At 42.1% G+C, this 24,655-nt stretch overlaps 1 protein-coding gene and 1 long non-coding RNA gene across 4 annotated transcripts in view; one reads left to right on the plus strand and one right to left on the minus strand.

The window, feature by feature from the left end:
* Positions 1 to 4,127: 4,127 nt before the first annotated feature.
* Positions 4,128 to 9,325, minus strand: LOC144318035 (uncharacterized). Of its 3 annotated transcripts, none has more exons than XR_013383897.1 (3): positions 9,049 to 9,325; positions 4,398 to 4,516; positions 4,128 to 4,288 (listed from the first exon to the last, which is right to left on the minus strand). It is a non-coding gene; the product is annotated as an uncharacterized LOC144318035 (long non-coding RNA). The 3 variants fall into 3 exon arrangements; XR_013383896.1 differs by lacking the exon at positions 9,049 to 9,325 and adding an exon at positions 7,178 to 7,576; XR_013383895.1 differs by lacking the exons at positions 4,128 to 4,288; positions 9,049 to 9,325 and adding an exon at positions 7,178 to 8,413 and having other exon boundaries at positions 4,343 to 4,516.
* Positions 9,326 to 10,062: 737 nt separating this feature from the next.
* Positions 10,063 to 24,655, plus strand: part of LRRC8C (leucine rich repeat containing 8 VRAC subunit C) — an 84,445-nt gene continuing 69,852 nt past the window's right edge. Inside the window, exon 1 of the mRNA XM_077905342.1 lies at positions 10,063 to 10,202. The gene's annotated coding sequence lies outside the window, so the exon portion shown is untranslated. The remainder of the gene's footprint in view (positions 10,203 to 24,655) is intronic.

A 24,655-nucleotide genomic window follows, 5' to 3' on the forward strand; every position in this document is an offset into this window, starting at 1 on the left:
TTTTATTTATTATTTATTCATGAGAGACAGCCAGAGAGAGGCGGAGACATAGACAGAGGAAGAACCAGACTCCCTGCAGGGGACCTGATATGGGACTAGATCCCAGGACCCCAGGATCACAACCTGAGCCAAGGGCAGATGCTCAACCACTGAGCCACCCGGGCGCCCCTGTATAATTGTTTCAAATTATGAAAAGATTTTTCAAATGCATCTTATGTGAAGAGTTCAAGACAAATCGAAATCTTACATGGAAGATTTCAAGGTGGTTTAGCTGGAGTGTCTCCCTACTCAAAATGGACTACATAGTATATCTTTTCTCTGTCGACATGGGCTGATGATGGACATAATTCACCCTTAATGGTCCTGAGATATATTCCTCAAAGAAAAATGAAGAACAGCAAAATATCTGAGAAGATAATAATCTAGAAATAAAAATCAAAAGGAGTAAGACAATTGATGTTGATTTCTTTTAAGCATTCCAGGGGAAAAATCGCATTTTCTAGCCGTTTAAAAAATTGGGATGTTATACAGTATAACAGGAGTTGTAAGAGCCTAGGCTTTGGAGTCAGGTTGCCTGGATGCTGTTCTTGGTTCTGCCACTGACTAGCAGCATGATCTTAGGCAAGTAACATTGCCCATCTGTGCCTCAGTCTCCCCATCTGAGAAAAGGGGACAGTGACAGTACGTATTTCATAGTGTTGTTTATACGGATTAAGCAAAATAATACATGTGAAATGCTTAAACTGTTCCCGGCATGGAGTACCCAACAAAGCCTACTTTACTACCCTGCTTATGACATTCAAGTCACTGTAGCAAGTTATCAGACTACCGCTGAGTCCCCAAACCAATTTCTAAAGTCCCTGAAAATGTTTGTTTCAAAGCAGTTGATTAGAAGCATTGTTACAGAAAGCATAACCTTGAGTTCTGGTTTAGCCAATGAAACTAAATTAATGTGAAATGACATCGGATCAGACTGTTGTCAGGAGCATTTTATAAACTGAAGAATATTGAGGACGTTCAAGAAATCCAGATGCTGGGATGCCCGGGTGGCTCAGTGGTTAAGTGTCTGCCTTCAGCCCACGGTGTGACCCTGGAGTCCCGGGATCGAGTCCCATGTCGGGAGTCCCATGTCGGGAGTCCATGCAGGGAGGCTGCTACTCCCTCTGCCTGTGTCTCTGCCTCTCTCTTTCTCTGTGTCTCTCATGAATAAATAAATAAAATCTTAAAAAAAAAAAAAAAAAAGAAATCTGGATGTTTTCAGGCTTCCAGTTATTTTCATGTCATGGTAAAATAATCCTCCCTTTGGTCACATGAAACATTTATCTTATCTGAACTCAAATCTTTTTCTTTCTTTTTCATTTGCTTTTATTTAAGTTCAATTTGCCAACATATAGTATAACACCACTGCTCATCCCATCAAATGCCCTCCTTAGTGCCTATCACTCAGTCACCCCATTCCCGCCTCCCCCCCCCCCCCCCCCCCGCCTCCCCTTCCACTACCCTTTGTTTGTTTCCAGAGTTAGGAGTCTCTTCTGGTTTGTCTCCCTCTCTAAATTTCCCAGCTTAGTTCCCCTCCTTTTTCCTTATAATCTCTTTCACTATTTCTTATATTCCCTGTATGAGTGAGACCATATGATGATTGTTCTTCTCCGATTGACTTATTTCACTCAGCAAAATACCATCCAGTTCCATCCACCTTGAAGCAAATAGTAGGTATCCGTCCTTTCTGATGGCTGAGTAATACTCTGTTGTATATATGGACCACATCTTCTTTATCCATTCATCTGTCGAAGGACATCGTGGCTCCTTCCACAGGTTGGCTATTGTGGACATTGCTGCTATAAACATTGGGGTGCAGGTGTCCTGGCATTTCACTGCATCTGTATCTTTGGGGTAGATACCCAGTAGTGCTATTGCTGGGTCTGAACTCCAATCTTTTTCTCTTTCTACATTGCTTTTGGAAGCAATCAGTGCAAGTTTCCCTGACCCCACCCCATGCACACACATATCCATTCTTTACTGTAAGATGGTACTTCCTTTTAATTGAGGATTAATTTTTAAATTTCTTTTAAAAACCGAGATAGAATGTAAAATATTATCTAATCATTTTAATGAACTGTTATCATGCTGGACAGAATTCATGGTCCCTTTCTTTGAAATTCCATAATCAGAACGCATCGCTTCTAACAGCCGTTTACTGAATGTACTCAGAAACATTATACTATGATATAAATGCTGCCACGGGCCTAGAGAAGCAGTCAGAGAAGGGAACAGTCACAAGATCCGGGATGATACAGGGAGGGAGAACACCTAAACGTATAAAGTTATTCTATCAATGTCCAATTTGCAAGGGGAAGAAAGCCAGTTATTGTCAGAACTGTGAAGGATCTGAGACTTTCTCCTTTGCAAGCTAAAACTATTAGCCTGTCACAGTTTCTTCTTGAATGGTGGTAGAAGACCGAAACTCTTGGATCAGATGAAAGTTTGTTACTCAGCAAGAGCAGAAGCCAGAGTATTGGCATTTTTATGTTGGCTCCTGGAGTCCCAACACAGTGATAGTGGGTTGTGTTATAGGAGAGGAACCATAAATTTAGGAAATCTGAACATTTTTTTAATGAGTGTAAGTATGCCTGCTTCGTGCTCTGAAGACGAACATTATCTTTATTATACTGGACAGTAGGTTGGCTTGCCTTTTGCTCCAGAAGAAGACAGTTTCTTGAACTTCAAAGGCTGTTCACTCTACAAGTATCCTTGAATTTTACTCTGGAAGAAAGGGCAGTCAATGCCTTACTCACAAAATGTGAAGAAATACCAGAGACCCACGGAGAACTGTCCTCCAAATCTTTAATAAATAAACTATTATACACCAGCCCTTTAAGTACTTAGAATGTGTTTGTCTTATACTAGTTTCAAGTTTCTAAAAAGGATGTCTTATTAGTAAAGGCAAGGAAATACTCCTCAGTGTAAAGGAATAAGGCCCCACTATTCCTGAGAATGGGTGCTCTTTGTCTATTAAAGATGACAAGCACTATTTACGGCTGATGTTTGTAAGGAAAGTAGCTACAAAACACATCTACCAAGAGGGCTTAGCTTGGTAGGCATTAATTAAACAAATTAATAGGGCTGATAATTTCCTGCTCTTTCCAAAGGAAAAAGAAAGGTCATACATATTAAGGTTCTGCAGTCTTTAACTCTAATAGTTCAAGTGTTCTATTCTGAGAGATTTTGTTCTTCCTGGAATGTTGGTAGTTGTGACAAAGGAAACAGTTCCATTGTTCAATAAAGTTTGGGAAATACTAGGGTCAGCAAAGTATTTTTAACTCAGGACTTCTCAGACTCCTAAGCATATTATCATGAATCTCCAAAAGCGATAGAGTATGCTACCAGGGAATTTGACCACAGACCCCTATTTCTCAGGATGCCTGAAGGGGAGAGTTCTAAGGAAAGCTCTTGGAAATGCGTTAGCGGAGGAATGGCCCTAGCTCACTGGCCATGGATAGTGAAGGACAGAGGTGCTTTGAGAAGATATTGCCTGATGGGTCTGCCGTGCTCCAGGCAGATTTCCTACGGATAGCAGCAATGGGTGCCTTCCCTCTTCCTTGATCAAATGTTGGTGATTATACCCATTACTGACTGAAATCTAGGGAGGATACGTATGTATCATTTTAAGATCATTCTGAAAAGTTTTAGCACTGAATAAGTCCTAAGAAACCACCTATTCCAACCCCTTCAGGCAAATAAGGAGGCTGAGGATACAAGGATATTAGGAAACTTGTCCCAAGTCCCCAAGTTAGTCAATGGCAGAGCCACACCTGGAATCCAGGTCTCATTAATCCCAAGCAATGCTCTTTTCACTAATAGCAAAAAAATGTGACCATTAATGACCACTGAAAAGGAAAACCAGGCTTTCTTGGTTTTTTGTTTTTGTTTTTGTTTTGTTTTCTTTTATTTTCCCAGAGAGGTAAACAACATGAGTAAATTCAGGAAGTTAATAAATGAACTCAAGAAACTACATCATGTATCAGTATGGGTGGTAGCTTTAAGAAGAGATTGTCTGGGCGTGGTTAAAGCATTTTCTAAGTTCACAAAGCACCTTCCGTGACAGTTTTCTTATTTTAAAGGTTTTATTTATTTGCTTGTTTGTTTGTTTATTTATTTGAGAGAACACAAGTGAGTGAGCATGAGCAAGGGGAAACAGAGGAAGGAGAGAGAATCTCAAGCAGACTCTGTGCTGAGCGTGGAGCTGGACATAGGGCTCAATCTCACAACCCGGAGATCATGACCTGAGCTGAAATCAAGAGTCAGACACTTAACTGGCTGAGCCACCCAGGCGCTCCCGTGGTAGTTTTCCAAAGAGAGTCATGTTTATGTAACAAGAGCATCTTCGATTTCATTACCCTGGTAAGGTATCTTGAGCCATCGATATTCATGCCTCAGAGAGAAAGCAGCTCCTTAGTCAAAGGGAAGAAGCAATTCTTTAGGCTTGAAGTTAGGTGCTTTGTCAGGGCTGATGTCACTGAAATTCGAAGCAAGTCAATGTTCAACTGTGACCTGAGATGTTCTAGTACATTCTATATGCATAATAAGATAGGGTGTTAAAAGACTGGAAAATGTTGAGCATTGGAAAAATTGAGTTACCTTCATTAGGAGGTATGTTTTGTTTTAATAAATAAGGAAGTTCTAAGCCCCTAAAGAATGTTTTATTACCTTTAGAATAATTCAGTGTGTGGATACAGCTAGTCATTTACAGATTTAATTAATGAAATAAATGTAAAAGTTCTTAGAGCAGTGGTTACACATGCTTAATAAATAGTAGCAGGAAAATACTAAATACTACATATACTATTTAGTAATAGTATTTTCAAACTCATTTTTTTAACTTTAAGTTTATATGTACCATGCAAGAGTTTCTTATTATCATTGGCCCATATGAATAATAATTCTAAGAAGGAGTTTCTCTGCCTGGTATATTTCATATTGCCCAACCTCAGAGCCACAGACACTTTATGATCTTTCATTAAAAAGTTTGTTTTCAGTCATAAAATGCTTTTCAGCTAAAGAGTAAGCTAAAGAGTAAGCTGTAAAAGTGCCCCATGAAGACACATTTGGGATGTGAGTACGCTTTTGGGAAAAGCACAAACTAATGCCATTTCAAAAACCACTGAAAAAGTACCTTATTGAATATATCGAATATACTTGATGGATTCAATTTTAAAATATTCATTTTTTTCATATGAATGAGTAGTGGTTAAGCAGAACTCTGAAATTAGGGGTCCAAATCTTTCTTCTTCTACTCAGTGGTCATATGACCTCTGATTAGTGACTTATTATGTCTGAGTTTTCTCCTCTGTCAATAGGAGGAAATAACTGCCTGGATAGCTAGGGTAAATAAATCAGACAATGCATATGAAGGTAGTACCTAGCACACAGTATGTACCTAGTAAGTGCTTATTTGTTAATATTGTTTTTTTAAGATTTTATTTTTTATTCATGAGAGACAGAGAGAGAGGCAGAGACACAGGCAGAGGGAGAAACAGGCTCCCTGTGGGGAGCCCAATGCAGGAAAGGATCTCAGGACCTGGGGATCATGCCCTGAGCCTAAGGCAGAGCCTCAACCACTGAGCCACCCAGTGTTCCTCATTTATTATTTTTTTAAATTAATTAATTTATTTTTAGAACGAGGCAAGGGGAGGGGCTGAGGGAGAGAGAGAGAATCTTGAGCAGACTCTTGGCTGAGCATGGATCCCTCCACAGGGCTTGATCTCATGATCCTGGGATCGTGACCTGAGTTGAAATCAAGAGTCTGACACTCAACTGACTGAGCCACCAAGGTGCCCATTATTATAATTTCCAAAGCATATCACAAATTAGTGGAACTGATCACCTCAATCTTTTGCGTCTATGTGTATTGACGGTGGGCAGGAGCTGGGGGTGGCAATAAGACTGATTTTATAAGCATTTGGCCCAAAGTTTTGTCGTATCCTATTTTTAGGCCCTCAGCACCACCAGCTTCTCTGGCACAAATTCAACTGCCATTTTAGGGTCAAGACCACATTTGACCACATTACCTCTTGGGCAACTTCCTGTTCACATGATAGTTTCTAGGGGTGGTTTTATTCTCCCTGTCTTAGCATTTTTAATGGCATAGAGTCAAGGATTTCCAAACTGTTGCTAAAGGTGGATTTTAACTGGCAGCTATTAATTCTGAAAGTGCTAATGGTTGCAACAGAGTTAAGAGCTGAAACCTAAAACAATCATGCTTTCTGTTGGTTCAGGACCCTTCCAGAAAAGCTCAGAAAGGATCTGGGGAGCAGATGCGCACAGGGTGGGTAGAGAGCGCGGAGTTAAACCCTGCTGGTGGTTTTGGTTTAGAATTTAGATTTTACTTTCACTATTACTAGGCAGGATCAACTGACATCAAATATAAGACAAAATATGCCCAGCAGGTTGTCAAGAACAAGACCAGCACTGAAAAAAATCAAGGCTTAAGCAGATACATATACATAATATCTATTGTCAATAGAAACCCTATGAGTTAAAGGGTTCACATTCTGAAGCCTGAAGTCAAATACAAATTACTGTATACCAAAATACAGTACAAAAAACTGAAACTGTAAAAAACTCATGCTTTCAACATTTAATACCAGGCTGTGGGCCAGGTGTTGACATAGAGATGAATAAAGATATAGTAGTGAAACAAAAATGTAAAGAGATAAATGGCAGCACATCATGGTACGTGCCATGGGAGCACAAGGAAGGAGAGCGCTTGTCTGGAGCCTACAGAAGCTTCAGAGAGAAATCGATTTTTGAAATATGCCTTTAAGGAATGCTATGGCCCAGCCTACGTTTTCTTGAAGCTAACAGAAAAATATAATTACCATTTCCATACACCCCACCATAGGGGTTGCAGATATTCTTTCTAAGTCTCACTAGAACCTTAAAAAAAAAAGTAGGTACTGATTCTAATAGACAGATGGAGAAACTGGGGTTCAAAGATTAAGAAGCTCGGGGTATCATAGATAGTAAGGCCTACACCGAGGATTTGAGCCCAGATCTGTATCATTCCAAATCCCTTACTTTGGCCCTACACTGCCCAGAAAGATCTACTTCAGCTCCCTATGGCCAAGGAGTACATGGTTAACTTGTAGCCATGTGGAGTCTGGGTGTGGGAACTCACCCTGAAAGCCCATTGAGAATGTCAAATTTTGGTCTGAAGAATTGGGGGAGTGAAAGGTGAAGATGGTGGCTCTGTATACATGGTTCACCTGGGCTACCACGCCCTCTCCTTTCTCTGAAATGCAATCACATTTAGTTCAAAATGGTTTATCTTGATTCATGGGCTGCCAGATTCCCTCTCTCAAGCTCTGTGAACATCTTGAGGTCAGGGAATAAGCCTTATCCAGTAGGTTTTGCTTTCCATGGTTTCAGATACCCATAGTCAACGGTGGTCCAGAAGGAGATGATCCTTCTTGTGACAAACTGTCAAGAGGTTAATAGTAGCCTAACATTACATCACAAAGCCTACATCATTCACCTCACTTTATCTCATCATGTAGGTGTTTTATCACCTCACATCATTGCAAAAAAAAAAGGGGGGGGGGTACAATACAATATGATCCTTTGATAGAAAGAGACCATACTTACATAACTTTATTATAGTATGTTGTTATAATTGTTCTATTATTGCTGATTTCTCTGTGCCTAATTTATAAATAAAACTTTATTATAGGTATGTATGTACAGAGAAAAACATATCATATATAGGGTTTGGTACAATCTACAGACTCAGCCATCCACTGGGTGTACTGCTGCATATTCCCCCACAGGTCAGGGTGTCTACTGTGCTTCTTTGAGACCCTCAGAGTCCAGCACTCACAGGAGTTGGCTGATTGATTGTGGATTCACCTGGTGCTATTCTGAGGGCTTGGTAAGTGTGGATGTTAAGTTAGGTTGCCTGGGGTGAGGTGACGAGAATTAGAGGTTACACACTCTAAAATAAGAAAAGGTGACCCAAGCAGTACAACACAGTGCCTCTCAGACTTTAGAGTGCATGTGAATCACATGACTACATGTAACCCTACCCAATACGCCCTAGTAAAAAACAGGTAAAGAGTAGACAGACGTATTGTAATCAAGCATCTGGGGGAGGCAGGAGACTCAATTTTCAGGGTTCATATCCCATTTCCAAACCTTGTTACCATTCCTGGTCCTTTTGTTTTTAGGTCTATGAAGAGTATAGTAAGTACATAACAGTTACCACCTATTGCGTACGCATAAAGCGCTTGGTACTATTCTTGCTGCTTTAAGCATGTTATCTAATTCGCACAGCCCCCTAGAGTACTATCCTTATATTGCTGATGATGGAAAAATAAAATAAAATTAGCAGTAACTCCCTTACATTTACACAGGAAGAGTAGGGATTTATTCTTGGCTCACCTGAGTCCAAAGTCTAGCATGGAATAATAGTTCCTTGCCAGTGAGTAATAAAAGAGCATTTCGGGGATGTGTAAGCTTGAAAGCTTGAGGTCAGGGTGACAATGGTACAGAAGGATAGAGATGCTCAGAAAGCACCCGCAGAACAAAGCCCTCGATGGGAGGCTCGTGCTTCTTTGAGCATTTTAATCCAGGTAAGGTATTTGAGAGCTGGCTCTACCTTAGATAGCATCTGGTAGCTTGCAAGGTGCTCAGGATTTTAGCAAATTGCTGAGGCCAGCCTCTGCTTTCCCCCACGAACTCTTCAGGAATTTTCCACCTGCGCTCTAGGGAGAAAGGCCCCACCCTAGATTTCCGTGTGGCTCTAGGTTCATCAAGGCCGGTGTTAAGAGTCCTCTCTCCTGAAGCCTAAGGGGGTTTAAGGTTGACTTGCACAATCGTACTCGGCTTGAAACAAGGGTCGTAGTGGGCCCTGCACAAGCAGGGGAAAAGCAGTTAAAAGCTTAAGAGGACAACTTCTGGGCACATTTTCTTTTCATTTCGACTTGGAACTAGAAATGGGGTTAGAGGAGGTGCCTGCTTTCTGAAGGCTTTTGCCGTGCGAGAACAAATCACCTGGTGAGACACGATTAGGGTACAGCAGCCTTTTCCCGACGGCCAGGACAGGGTGCTAGGTGGACTGGGGGTTCTCTTAGCATCGCCAGCACCGCTAAGCATCCCAGCCGACGTTATACAGCTTGTAGTCGTGTCTGCACGTTCTTCACGGGGCAGAAGACCTTCCCCACACAGAGCTGTCAGCTTTCAAGAAGACAGTTTGCTTCCTCAACCTGAAATTGGGTCGGAGACTACGGAGGAGAAAAACACGCTTGGTTCACGTCCCGCGAGGGAGCTCCCCGCCCTCCCCCCCCGCCCCCCAAGCTCTTGACAACAGGTGGTTGTGATGAGCGCGGTCCTGGCCTCGGTGCAACTGCGAACACGGCTGCAGGCGGGCGCCCGCTCCTCCCAGGGTCTCTGGGACCTGCTGCTGAGAGAAGAGGGGGCCCAGCCACCGGTGTCCGGGACCTGGGGGGGGCCGGAGAGGAGCCTCAGGTGTCCAGGGAGACTGGTTTGAGCCTTTCTCCCCGTCTCCCGCAGTGCGCCCCCCACCCCGCGCCCCATTCTGGGGCTCCTGGGGGTCCTGCTGTTCTCCCGAGGGCGCGGGGGGGTCACCTCTCCTGACCCGGGTCCTGCAGGGGAGGTGCCAGAAGGGCTATTTTAGGTGGCGCTGCCCCCCCCCCCCCCGGGTTCCCGCCGGCTGGGGATGATGTGATGGGGCCGGGGCCGGCGGGGAGCGCGGGGGGGGGGGCGCGGGGTGGTCCCCGGGGCCGGCGGGGAGCGCGGGGGGGGGCGCGGGGTGGTCCCCGCAGGGAGGACGTTCCCGGGCGGCGGCCTGCGTCACAGCGGGGCCGGGCCGGGCGGCGGCGGCGGCGGCGGCGGCGGCGGCGACCCCGGGCCCGGGCGCTGGGCGGCGCTGGCTGCCGCGGGCCGGGCGGCGCGCGGGGCGGCGCTGGCGGCGGGAGGAGGGCTCTGCGGGGCCGGGCGGCAGCTGCGTCCCGGCTCGGAGCCCGCGAGGAGGACGAGGAGGGAGGCGCCGCCGTGGCCGCGGCCGCAGTGCTCGGGCGCCACCCGCCCTGAGCGGCGGCCCCGCCGACGACCCCGCCGCCGAGCCGGCCCGGGAGACCGCCCGCCGCTCCCCAGCGCCGTCCCCGCCGGCAGCCCGGCGCCCGGAGGTAAGGGCGGGGACCGCCGAGGGATGCTGGCGAGGGCGGCCCGCTAGGTGCGCGGGAGCCGCGGCCCCGCCCGCCCCCGCCCGCCCCCGCCCTCGGAGCCCCCCGCTGCCTGGGCTCGGGGACCCCCGCGGGGCGCCCCAGGCTGGCGCCCAGCTCCGCGCGGCCGCCGCAGGTCCTGCGGACTTGGGGGGGCGGAGGGTGGGGGGGCCGGGAGGAGGAGGGGGCCGAGGAGGAGCAGGAGGACGAGGAGGAGGAGGGGAGAGGCGGCCACCGCGGGGCGATCGTCCTTCTCCCCTACCTGGAGCCCCCCGCGCCCCCACGGCCTGTCCCTTCTGGGGTGCTCTCCCCGTGTACCCCCGGGCCCCTGAAGTTAGCACTTTCGGGGAGCGAGGAACCGGAGGGCCCCCGACGGGAGCGCGAGCGCGGCGCCTGCCCCCGGCGGGACCGGGGGAGCGAGGGGCGGGCGGGGCGGGCGGGCCCGGGAGCCAGGTGTCCAGGCCGGCGGTGGAGGAGGGGACCGCCGCCCTCCGCCCAAACGCAGGCCGCCGCGCCTTCCCTTTGCAGCCGGTTCCCGGCAGCGAGGTGGCCGGGGGTGGAGTGCGCGACTCCGGAGCCCTCGGACGTGCTCCCGGGACGCTGGTTCCTTTCTGGCCCCCCAGCACCCCCCCAGCATCCCCTTCCAGCATCCCCCAGCGCCCCCCCAGCATCCCCCCAGCGCCCCCAGAACCCCCCAGCACCCCCCCAGCATCCCCCCAGCACCCCCCCAGCATCCCCCCCCCTCCCCCGCCGGTGCGCAGCACCTCGCCGCGCCTTCCACAGCCCGCGCGCCACCCGGCCCTGAACAAGCCCAGGCACCTAGCCCACATCCCAGGACGGTTATTTCGGGGTGTGAAGACCACACTTCACTTGGTTTCAAATTCTTTTTAGACACTGGAAACTCAGCAAACCCGTTAGGGAAACACTTGCAAGTTTCCATCCTCCTTAAAGTAAAAAATAAGAACCAGTCCGTTTTTTGGGGGGGGAGTGGAGTGCCAGCGTTGGGCAAAGGCAGGCTGAGCGACCCTATTTATGACGGCTTTATGGGGGAGGAATAGATACAGGGAATGACAGTCCTGTTTTGCTCCCATGCTTCTTGCAATGTAAGAAATGGAGCCCCAACCAACGGGCACCTTTGCGGACAGGTATGGAGTGGTTTTGTAAGGCTTCCATGAGCTTCTTCTGGACAAGTCAGTGAGATGCTGTCTAGATGGGAGAGGTGGCAAAGTGATGGTTACCCTCATGCTTGGCCAAACACTGCAAAGTCTCCGGAACCAAGGAGCTTTATATGTGTATGCATTGTTTTCTTTATGTTTTAACGATTTGTGTAAACCCAGAATGTAAGTTGAACTTCCCCAGATTTGCTCAGATTCATAAGCCATGTGATGGATGTGTGGATAGAGATAACCCATCAGAGGTCTACAGCTCTAATCTGTGATACTTGTATTTCTTCTGACTTGCTTAATTGGGGAAGACCTACGGTGTGACCCAGATTTTCTTTACTTTGGAGTGATTAATTTCAATACTGTCTGCTTTGTGTGTTTGCTTTTGAGGGGAGAGTTGGGGACCAGCTTTGCAAGGATGGGTATTTTTCATGGTTCACATAATGGATTGACCACAGATGGGTCCTATCAATTCAACAGTGTTATCAGAGATAGCAAGCATGTTTAACAATTTTCTTAGTAATACAATTATCCAAATCTTTGTTAATGGTACTAATCTTTTATTTCTCAGATTGACTAAGTACTTTGTTTAATGGAATGCTTTTACAAGGGAATGCTTTTAGTGAAAAGAATGTATGAGGGAGTGTAAAAGAATGAATAATTTTCCACTTATGTAAATTTTATCTTTTAAAAACAATACAAAGTTAGCAATTCTTAAAACGCCTAAGGTGCCTAATTTTTACCAAACTGCTGTTATGATTTTCCAGTAGTCTGTAGTGTTTTTAAATTATAGTCCCCAATAACGTTATAATAGAGCCCAAGTGTAAAAAACAAAAAACAAAAAAAACCAAAAAAAAACAGATGGGGTGGAAAGTTATACATATTTTGCCAAGCATTGTGTTGATGATTTAATATGGTAGGTACATTGCTATAATATAGTCTAGCGCTCTAGGTACCTGACATACATTATACTCAGATTCGTACAACAAATGCTTAAAGTAGATGGTGCCACCTATGTTTTATAGAATAGAGGGTCAGAGTTTGTGACTTGCCCAAGACAAGACAGCTAACTTAATGCCTGAATGAGGCCAAGTCTCTTTAACCTTAATGATGTACTTTTCTGATGTCCAAATCTGCCTTTCTGTTTTCTACAAAAATTTATTCTTGTTGTAATGACTGTATGAAGAAGCTGAGGTTGAAGAAGTAAAATCACCTGTCCAGGGTTTTCCATGTAACCAGTATATAGCAGAATTCACATTTGGAATCGGGACCATCTATTTTCTAAACCGGTGTTCTTGCCACTGATCTCTAAAAGGACAGATTAAGAACTTAACCTAAGGGATCCCTGGGTGGCTCAGCGGCTTAGCACCTGCCTTCGGCCCAGGGCGTGATCCTGGAGACCCGGGATCGAGTCCCACGTCGGGCTCCCTGCATGGAGCCTGCTTCTCCCTCTGCCTGTGTCTCTGCCTCTCTCTCTGTGTCTCTCAGGAATAAATAAATAAAATCTTAAAAAAAAAAAAAAGAACTTAACCTAATGGACATTCTTATTCTTTTTTGTCAACTCTTCTCATCCACATGACAGTGATGGTCTCATAGGCTGCAATACACTCTCAAGATTTTATACTCAGTCCCTGGAGTGCTGGCTGTATCTCTATCCCTAGATTACTGATGAAAGCATATTTGCAACCAACGAGGGTGACATTATTATGGAAATATCCTTGAACCCACTCAGTTACTGTTAAAATATAAATCACGTTAGATTGGCTTGTGGGAAAGAGCATGGCCTCAAGATGGGAAGGGCTGAGAACAAATTTTGGTTTTACTGTCCAGTAGGAGCATAAACTAATTCACGCTGTGCAACTTTCCCGAGTCCATTTCCTCATGTATACTCGAGTTAATAAAATCTACTTAGTTGGAGTATTATGCAGACTAAATGTAGCCGTATAAAGGATAGCTTCCTACCACCTACTAGGTGTTCAGTTAAGTGGTAGGGATTAGCACATCTGTATCCCAGCATTGATGGAAATTTCAGCTGTATTTTGCTGCATCTATATTTTACATCCATATAATGATATTAGTCACTGCTATCACTGATTCATTTTTCATATGGCTAGACAGAGATCTGATTTAATCTGGCCTCTAGCATCTTTAACTTTTGAATCACATCCTTTTTTTTGTAGTCCTGACTTACAAACATTTACTCACCTTATGTAGTTTTTCATTTGCTCCACTCTGCATATTTTTTTTTTTTTTTTTTTTTTTTTTTTAGAACTTCACTAGCCATATTTCAGCGAGGTGGAATTTAATTTTTGGCAAACACACTTTCCTGTTTTCTGCTTCTCCTGATTTCTCAGCCTTGCTTATCACTCAAGGCATCATGACAATCCCACTATCTTCCCACCACATACCTCACCCTTGACCAGATCTCCACTAGCCAAAATTCTGCATGTCCTTCAAGGCCTAACCCAAATGGTGCCCCCTTCCTGCACCTCATACCTTCCATTTTAAATCCTTTCTCAGTTCACTTGTAATTCGGACACCATATACATATACTCCTAATAATTAAAAAAAATTTTTAAAAGATTTTATTTATTTATTCATGAGAGACAGAGAGGCAGAGACACAGGCAGATGGAGAAGCAGGCTCCCTGCGGAGAGCCCTATTCAGGACTTGATCCCAGGACCCCAGGATCATGCCCTGAGCCAAAGGCAGATGCTCAACCACTGAGTGCCCCTAAAATAATGTTTTTTTTTTTTTTTAACTTTTAAAGTTATTTGCCCAAATAATATCCTACAAAAGTCTGTACATTCTTTGAGGACAAGGGAATTTTTCTGTTTCTTTATATTTCTTGCTTTGTATAAAATACAAATGGTTTCTCATTTCTGAATGAAAGTTGAGTCAGATATTCTGAGTGAGAGCCTTATAGCCATTAGGAGAGATGCCTAAATTGTCTCTGTTACATGATTATTAGTGACACCTTCCTCTTTGAGACTTGTTTGTCCCAGCCATCTCCACCAATTTAACTGGTATTACATTTACTGGAAGGCATTTTTTTTTTTTTTAAGGGAAGGAGAGTGGGGCACAGAGGGAGAGGTAGAGAGAATCTCAGACTCTGCAGAGCCTGACCTGGGGCTCAGTCTCACAACCCTGAGATCATGACCTGAGCCAAAATCAAAAGTTGGTTGCTTAACCGATGGAGTCACCCAGATGCCCCTGGAAGGCCATATTTCTTAAAGCCTTGGCCCTTTAGTACTAGGTAAGATAGCTATGTTTCATAATAAATGGCTCCTGTGGTATAAGAATCTCATTAAGTTTGCAAAAGTATTGAACACACCAACAGTATTTGAGTAGTTTGGTATTTTCAATGGTCCAGATGAATTTCTTTAATTAGGAATAGGATTTACCTGAGGGAAAGGAATACCTGTCTTAGAGAGAAGGTTGAGGCAATGAGCAAGGAGGATTTCAAACCACTGTGGTTGGAAATAGGACTCACCATGACCCGGTGTGGAGTCTGCAACTGGAAGTGACCTTCATGAGAGAATCAGCACAGGGAAAAGATGTGGACAGTTTCACACAAGTAGAGAGGTGGAAAAAATGGAAGAGGTAACATAAATGAAGCATGATTATAATAGTATATGACTGAGGCCTGCTAAATATTGGTGTTCCTGGAGTATAGAAATAGGAAAGAGATTGTGAGGTAAGATTGGCAAGAGAGGAGAGGAACTGGTGTGGTATCAAATATCCAGTACCTCGGTATACTCCCATTTATACCCCAGGCTGAACAGAAAGACAAGAAGATAATCTCAGAGGTTTCTTAGATAGTTTGGCAGGAATATATTTAAAGTTTACTAATTATTAAAAGTAGGGAATGACTGAACTCTTGTCCAATATCAGACATGAAAACAAAGAATCTGGGCTAACTGCTTCGAAGTGTAACATTGTCACAAATTCTGGGAGTGAATTTAGGATCATTTTCTGATGTTGGATGGGCATCCTAAAATATTTAAAATATGGGGGCAGCCCTGGTGGCTCAGTGGTTTAGCGCCGCCTGCAGCCTAAGGTGTGATCCTAGAGACCCGGGATCGAGTCCCAGGTCGGGCTCCCTGCATGGAGCCTGCTTCTCCCTCTGCCTGTGTCTCTGCCTCTCTCTCTCTCTGTGTCTCTCATGAATAAATAAATAAAATTAAAAAAATATTTAAAATATGGTACTATGGTCTGATGGATCTAATTGTGGATGGCAGCTGGTAGATAAATGATAATATGAGTTCAGAGAATGACTAGGACTAAGAAAAGGGGGCAATGGCAAAATTCAGAAATCAATGTTAAGAAAGATGCCTTACTACTTAGAGAAGTAACTGAAGTATTTTGAGTCAAAGGAATCCAGAACTATATGTTTGAGGAACTCTTCTAAGAGCTCAGAAGAACCAGAGCTGTTCTCCTAGTGGAGAAGAGTGGGAAAGTAGAGCAAAAAGGAGTTATTTTGGCTAAGCCAGAAAACTGCCCGAAGGCTTGAAATGCCTTTCTTTTTTCTACAAAAATTTATTGTTAACTTGCTGTAATGACTATATGAAGTAGCTGAGCTTGAAGTTCTCTAGGGAGAACATAATGGAGCTCATAGAAAAACGTTTCCCAACCTTTTTTTTTTTTTCATTATTACTCTCCCTCCAGGAGTGTTTTTTTAGATAAATTGTAATACTGCAGATACACTGTATATTTGTTCATGAACTGTGTCCTTTTGGCAGGCTACAAACCATTATTTAATATATTTTTTTTACACTACCCCCAGAACTAATTTTTGACAAGGACGAGATTGCCCACAAGTTGAGGACACATGATATGGCAGGATTCTGTATCATGTTAAAAATTTGAAAAAAACAGGGTGGCTCAGTGGTTGAGCATCCGCCTTTGGCTCAGGGCATGATTCCTGGGGTCCTGGGATCAAGTCCCACATCAGGCTCCCCACAAGGAGCCTGCTTCTCCCTCTGCCCGTGTTTCTGCCTCTCTATGTCTCTCATGAATAAATAAATAAAAACTTTAAAAAAATCATAAAAGAGCCATATAGAACTAAAAAACATAAAGAAAAGTCAATATATTTATTTGTATAAATGTGTATGATACCTTAGTTGACAAATTCTCTGGAATTAGATTGTTGGGTTTTTTTTTTTTTTTTCTTGCCTTTATAAAGAAAAGCATACTTTATTTTCATTGGCTCCTAAGCTGAAATATACAAGTAAACAAATAAATATAAGGCTTCTGGTTGTCCTAGTTCTACTTTGGCAAAGTTACTAAATTTATAGTTATCTTTCAAAGCCCCCTCTACCTGCATTCTTTTGTTTCCCAGATAGGAAGCCCTCTCCAAACCTTAAATGCTCAACACTCTTTATTTACTTGGGAAGGTTCTGCTATTAACTACTCATTCTTGTGAGAGGTCAATTATACATGAGTATAAATTAGTTTGTCTTTAATACAGCATTTGGACTTCAAGTTGTTTATTTATACTTATGAAACACCATGTTCCCTACCAAAGACGTTTCAGTTCCTAACAAGTAGGTATTGCAGGGAGTGGGGCTCTGAAGTCATTCTTAGCTTTTTCGTGTTCTGGTCCTTAACCCAGTTCCCTAGGGAGCAGAAGCCTGGGCTTCTGGTGTCCAGTCACAGGAGCTGCAAGCATTAGAAGAGCTTGGCTTCTTTGTATATTGACTTCTTTCAGCATTTGGAGCCCATCAGCCCTTGCACTCTCCCTCCCCACCCCACCCCCAACAGCTCACCCTCATCTCCTCCAGCTTTTGTTTTACCTGTATTGTTCTTTTCCCTTTCCTTCACTCTCAAGCCGCCACTAATTGTTTTTCAACATTTTTATCTTTTATTTTTGGAGATGCTCTGAAACCTCCCTGAGGGCAGAGATTATATCTGTCTTGTTCACTTCTGTATCCACAGCACCTGTACAGTGTCTGGGATGTAGCTGCTCAAGACATAGTTCTGGGATAAATATTTAATGATAGATGTTACAGCAACATTTCTAACCTACCCGTTTGGAGTGTATCTTTCTCCCTTTCTAGTATTTTAAATTCTGATTATGAAATTTGATAGTGTGATGGGAAGTCATCCTTCTTAATAGGGTCATGAAATATGTACAGGAAAATATTTCTATATGTGATTGGAAATTAGGGGCAAGTATTATATAAAATATTAAGTCAGGACACCAAAATAAATCCAAGGCAAAAGTCACTAAATAAGCCAAATATATGAAAATTCATGAGTCCGGGATCCCTGGGTGGCGCAGCGGTTTGGCGCCTGCCTTTGGCCCAGGGCGCGATCCTGGAGACCCGGGATCGAATCCCACATCGGGCTCCCTGCATGGAGCCTGCTTCTCCCTCTGCCTGTGTCTCTGCCTCTCTCTCTCTCTCTCTGTGACTATCATAAAAAAAAAAAAAAAAAAATTCATGAGTCCTATGAGTTTATTCCGTATATTTGAAGATCTTGTCAAATCAATAACAATTAAGTATTCTCTTTCAAATATTGTTGATATTTATGAAAATTAGAAACAGGCTCAAAGGGTGCTTGGGTGGCTCAGTTGGTTAAGCATCTACCTTCAGCTCAGGTCATGACCACAAGGTCCTGGGATGGAGCCCTGCATGGGGCTCCCTGCTCAGTGGGGAACTTGCTGCTTCTCTCCCTCTGCCCACCGCCCCTGCTCATGCTTTCTCTCTCTCTTTGTCAAATAAATAAATAAAATCTTAAAAAAAAATTCAAATATCTTTTTTTTGAAATGGGAAATATATAACCAATAAATCCAACTTCTGGAAAAGTATTATAGAGGATTATTAAGCTAATAACACCTTGCTGTTTCAAAATAACTATGAGAATAGCTTCATTAGAAAAACACTGCCAGGCTAATTTGTATTATCTCCCTTGACATTAGCTCCAGGATGATGTTCTTATCAGCAAAGTTAGGAAATACTCTCCAGCACACACAGCTTTCTAATTAATGCAAAGCTGTGTGGCTCCCTGTAACCAGAGAGTGGTTAAAGCTGAGGAGTAGCAGCGGCACGCGTGTCTAGGGTTTGGTTCTGAGTTGAGGGTTTAGGTATTTTATCCACGAATCTAGGTGGAATAATAGAAAGCATGTATCTTATATTCCTTTAAATGGCTCCACGGTGGTTAGAGTGACTTGGTGTTGAAGCAAGGATTGAAATGCGCTTCGCAAAAATAAAATGAAAAGAAGCGGTCAAAATGAAGCAATAAAATTTACTTAAGGAGGGACGCTTGGGTGGCTCAACGGTTGAGTGTCTGCCTTCGTCTCAGGGTGTGATCCCGGGGTCCTGGGATCAAGTCCCACATCAGGCCCTCCTTGAGGAGCCTGCTTCTCCCTCTGCCTGTGTCTCTGCCTCTCTCTCTCTGTCTCTTATGAATAAATAAACAAAATCTTAAAAACAATTTACTTAAGGAAAGTAAAGGGTTATATCTCGAAGAAAAATAAACAAGCCAACCATATAAATATACTAGAGTTTGGTTTGGGTATGTTCATTTCTGCATCACCAGTATTTAGAAAAGTGCCTGAAATGTAGTAAATGATCAATAAATATTTGTTGAATGAATAAATGAATGAAATGCAAGAGGGAAAAAGACTAACTATACGACATGAGGGCAAAAGTGAATTTATTCCTAAGGAAATGGTGCTGGATAACTAGCAGACTGAATAGACTGTCAGAAAAATCTTTCTAGGCAAATCATTTATTTATAAGCATATGTTAAAGTTTTATTTCAGTCTGACATATAAGAGAAAAGGTTTCTGGTAGGTCAGCTTGAACATTCATTCTTACAAGGGATAGTAAGTATAAAAATAATGGATAGTTAGACTAGATAAAAATATGGGTTGAAAGTTACTCTTGAGTAACAATTGACAGTTAACTGGGTTGCTTAGTAGCTGGTTTCCAAGGACAAATCTTATCCACATTCCACATTGTATGGGAGGCTATCTAGTGCAATAAGGACAAAAAAAATTAAAGACATAAAGAGAAAGGGTGATGTAAAAGTATCTTTCCTTGTAGACTTTGTGATTAGAAATTAGGTTTCCATATCCTAAGGAATCTACAAATCAGCGATTAACAACAAATGCTTTACTAATCTCCTAATCTCCGGTTGACCTATAGGTGTTGAAAATTTACCCAAAAATATGTTGACAGTCACTATTTTGGTCAGCCCTTGTACATAAACATGTAGAAGATTTTACTTGCCCTGAGAGCATATCCTAATAATGTAATCACATTAATAACGTTTTATCCATTAGCTTTTTTTTTTCACATGACAGCTTTCGCCACAATGTGATTGCAATGAACAGAGCAGCCTACTATTCACCCAATTAAGGACTTAGGGAGCAAATCAATTAAAACTAATGATTTCTAACATCTCTTATGAATGCCGTATTCTGTATTCTGTATTGTAGGAGAGGGAGCAAACCTTTGATGCTACCTGGATATTATCTAGGTGTATCAGAAATATTCTGAGTATAAAAAATCTCCTGTCTTTATTGCTCCAAATTTGGAACATAATCTTAAAACAGCAATATAAAATGTTGTCAGAGAAGAATCTAGATGCCCAATGATAAGAGAAGGCCATATTCTGACTTTTAAAAAGTCAGAATTTTAATTTCTTAGAGGCCAGGAATCTCTTATTATTCTGCTTATTTGCTTTTAGTTATTTATAATTTCAGAATACAAAAAGAAGAAAACAAAAACAGTGTAAGAGCAAAAAAGCTGGAGTGCCTTCAAGGCTCAGTCTGTTTAAAAAAAAAAAAAAAGGCTCAGTCTGTTAAGTGTCTGCCTTTGGCTCAGGTCATGATCCTAGGGTCCTGGGATTGAGCCCCAGATAGAGCTCCCAGCTCAGTGGGGAACCTGCTTCTCCCTCTCCCTCTATCCTACCCCTGCTTGTGCTTGCTCGCTCTCTCTCTTGCTTTTGCTCTCAAATAAATAAATAGCATCTTTTAAAAAAATAAGCAAAAAAGCTAATTGCCCCTTTTGAAAAAACACATTGAGTTGGCTAAAGACAAAAATAATTTATGCTACCTGAGTAGGTTATATAAGTAAATAATTTTACAGCCTCATATTGATAAAAAGCCATCTCAAATATAATTTCTCTTTTTCAGTTGCAAGTTACCTATTCTGTTAGGCTACTTTAAAAATAATTTTATCTCAACAAGTGTTATTTATCATATAAATCACATATGCTAAGCAATGGTGGATGACAGTATTTAAAATGTTAGACTTTTTAAAGATAAAATTAATTTTGTAGAGCTTATTATAAAATAATGATTTTGATCTTATTGGAATGTTATGAAGAACAAATTATATTTGTATATATGCTATGTAAATTTAAACTATCACATGATAGTATTTTGTCAAAGATTATTATTCATTATCTAATTTTAATGTTAGTCCCATGCCTTAAAACTAATTATCTTGCATTACACTGTACATTGCCATTTAAACATACTACAGGGGGTCTGGGTGGCTCAGCATTCGACTCTCAATTTCAGCTCAGGTCATGATCTTGAGGTCATGAGATCCAGCCCCAAGTGGGGCTCTGTGCTCAGCACAGAGTCAGCTTGAGATTCTCTCTCTCCCTCTTCCTTTGCCCTTCCCCTTGCTTGCACACACACTCTCTCTCTAAATAAAGAAATAAAATATTTAAAAATAGCATGATCCCTGTTCATATTAAAATTTTATCAAAGAAATATGACATTCCATGGTTTCACATTACTGCAGCATTGCCTAAAATTTATAACTATTAAAAAAAACAGACACTAGTTATAATTCAATTTTGTTGAACATATCCACAAACATTTAAATTTTTAGTGTAAATAATGATCTGACCTATGATATAAATACAAGGAATTTAGTAACTTCCAATTAAATATGCTTCCTATCAGAGAACAGATGAATCATGCATAAGCTAAAATACATTTTAACAGCTTTTGAGATATAATTTACATACTATAACACTTATTTGTTTAAAGGATATAGAATCCCTCTCCATAATCTAATTTTGCAACATTTTCATCACCCTAAAAAGAAATCTGTGTCCATTAGCTATCACTCCTCACCATCCCCCTCCCCAGTTCTCCTTCTCCCAAGCTCTAGGTAGCCACAGATCTATTTTGTTACCTATAGATTTTCCTATTCCAGACATTTCATGTAAATGATATCCTACAATATATGGCCTTTCATGACTGGCTTCTTTCATTTAGCATACATTTGAGGCTTATCCATGTTGTAGTATGTATCAGTATTCCATGCCTTTTTATTGCCAAATAATGTTTTCTTGTGTAGATATACCATATTTTCTTTGTCCATTTATCAGTTGATGGACATTTAGGTGGCTATAAGGAATATGGTCCTATGAAGGTTTGTATACAAATTTTTGTGTGGATATAGGTTTTCGTCTCTCTATTGGATAGATTCATGTAGCAATGGAATTGCTGGGTCATTTGCATCGTATCCCAAACTAGAATAAAATCAGGGCTAAGACATTTAACTACCTTTTTATTTTTTTAAAGGCTTTTTTTTAAAAAGGTTTTATTTATTTATTTATTCATGAGAGACACAGTGAGAGAGAGGCAGAGACACAAGCAGAGGGAGAAGCAGGCTCCCTGCAGGGAGCCCGATGTAGAACTCCATCCCAGATTCCAGGATCACCTCCTGGGCCAAAGGCAGGCACTAAATTGCTGAGACACCCAGGCGTCCCTTAACTGTCTTTTTTTTTTTTAAGATTTTATTTATTTATTCATGAGAGAGAGAGAGAGAGGCAGAGACACAGGCAGAGGGAGAAGCAGGCTCCATTCAGGGAGCCTGACGTGGGACTCGATCCCAGGTCCCCAGGATCAGGCCCTGGACTGAGGCAGTGCTAAACCACTGAGCCACCCAGGCTGCCCCCTTAACTGTCTTTTTAATGAAAATTAACAAAAATAGTTTAATTTGTCCAAGTATTCATCATCAGGAATATCCATTGAACTTTGAATATTAATATAATTCAACCACAGTTTGCAAAGTACTATTAAAGCACTACTAAATCTCTTTAAATTTGGGATTAAAAGTTCTGGTTAAGAAGTATAGAAAAGGGGGCCCCTGCTCAGTTGGTTGAGCATCTGACTCTTGATTTCAGTTTAGGTCACAATCTAAGGGTCCTGGGATCAAGCCCCATATTGGGCCCTGTGCTCAGTAAGGAATCCGCTTGGGATTCTTTCTTTCTCTCTCCCTCTGCCCTCTCCCTGCTTGCACTCTCCCTCTATCTCTCTCTCAAATAAATAAAGTCTTTTTTTTTTAAGCTTTTATTCATTTATTTATTTGAGAGAGAGACAGAAATAGTGAGAGAGGGAGAGAGATCACAAGCAGAGAGAAGAGGGAGAAGCAGGGGGCCTGATGCGGGGCTCAATATCCCAGGATCCTGAGATCATGACCTGAGCCAGAGCAGATGCTTAACCAACTGAGCCACCTAAGTGCCCCTAAAATTAAAAAAAAATCTTAAAAAAAATAAATATAGAAAGGACTACTGAAGGCTAACTCTATACCTATTTGTATATTTTTTGGTTCCCTACCAAAGTGACCTGGATACTACCTGTTAATATCAAACTTTTCTTTTATGCATTTTTCCCTCTTTTTATTGTAGGTTGGAGGGGGGGATATTTTTCTTATTCTCTTATTCTAGAAGTATGTAAGTGTTCATTAGCTTCTGCATAGAAAATTTGAAGTCCATTCATTTGAAAATCTACATACAGTCTTGTTAGTTTCCCTCAGGAAAGAAGTAAAATAGAAGTAAAATAAATCTGTAGAAGTAAAATAAATCTCTTACTGGTTAACATTTTTTTTCAGGTATTACTTTTTTTTTGCCTGGGATGGTGATGGAGAGGCTGCCTTGATGAATTGGATCTGTTTCAGTCTATATCATACTATTCTTTTAATTCACTGTCAGACCAAGACTTGGCAGAAATTTCCCTTAACCCTTTCTCTTCACACCCTTGTAAAATCACCCAGATTTCCCTTTTCCCTTCCTTTCATAGTGAATCTATTTGTTTAAGGAAGTACTCTCCTAATAGACGAAAGACAAACTCCTGCACCACTTAACCTTCATTCTTGGAGGTATCTGAAGCAAGTGGGAAGCTAACGTCTAGTAGGAGCCCAAGGGACTCACTCACCATAAAAACAGGACACTATAAATAACTGCTTCCAAACACAGGCAAGCGAACAGAAAAACTCTGAAAAAATTCCTACATACAATTTTAACTGTTAGATGGATGCAAATATAGATGCAAATATGTACACAATCTGCAAGCAAAACACAGACAACTTCAAGACTTCTGTGAATGTTGTCAAAGGATAGTTTTAAAAAAGTTGAACATGACTCTTAATATAGAATGAACATGTCAAGGATTTATTCATGCTCTTAATAAAGAAGGCAGCTTGTTCAAAGAACATTCATCTGAAAAAGGAATGTTAGAATAACATTGCTAGGTTAGATACAAAAACTAGGTAATATCCTTTAGGGCTGTAAAAAGCAAATGAACAATATTTGGGGTTTTCTTTTCTATGAGACAAAAATCTACAAGTCTGGAATTAAATCAGCAATACTTAGCAAGTCAAGGAAAGGTATATTTCTCTAAATCTTTGGGTGGTGGGCTAGTTAAACAGGTCTTTGGTATTACATCAAAAGGGTGTACTGCCTTCCCAGAGTCTCATTTCCAAGTTTTGGATACTTCTTAACAATGCATACTTTTGCTCATCTTAAATTTTCTTTTTAAAGGCTTTGATTATTTCTTCATAAAATAACAGACATTTAGCCATGAAATGTGTCAAATACAAAACACTGGCCATGGAAATCCTCAAAGCATGAGACAGAAACTTTGAGTTTTATACTTGACTCCTTGGGAGTCCTTTATGTCACTCAGATATCAATATACCTCTCTAACCTCATTCTGGGGAGGAGTTCTATTTTAACTTCATCCTCAATTTCAACCACTTCTTAGGGCCCAAACTGCTCTCTAGGCTCTTAACTTGGATGGCAAGTTATCTAAGCCCAGTAGAGTGAGAATTCATTCAGATGGCCAATAGACTTTGACATTCAAGTGCTCAGATTGCCATATCCCAGCAAAAACTCCAAGGCTCAGGAAGAGAAAGACAGCCTGGGGCTCATACCATGAAGTTCCTTAATGTGAGGCTACACACGGCTCTGCTTTCTTTTGAGATGAGTGAGTCTCCATTA

This window comes from Canis aureus, chromosome 8, assembly GCF_053574225.1.
Source record: "Canis aureus isolate CA01 chromosome 8, VMU_Caureus_v.1.0, whole genome shotgun sequence".
Lineage (NCBI taxonomy): Eukaryota > Metazoa > Chordata > Mammalia > Carnivora > Canidae > Canis > Canis aureus.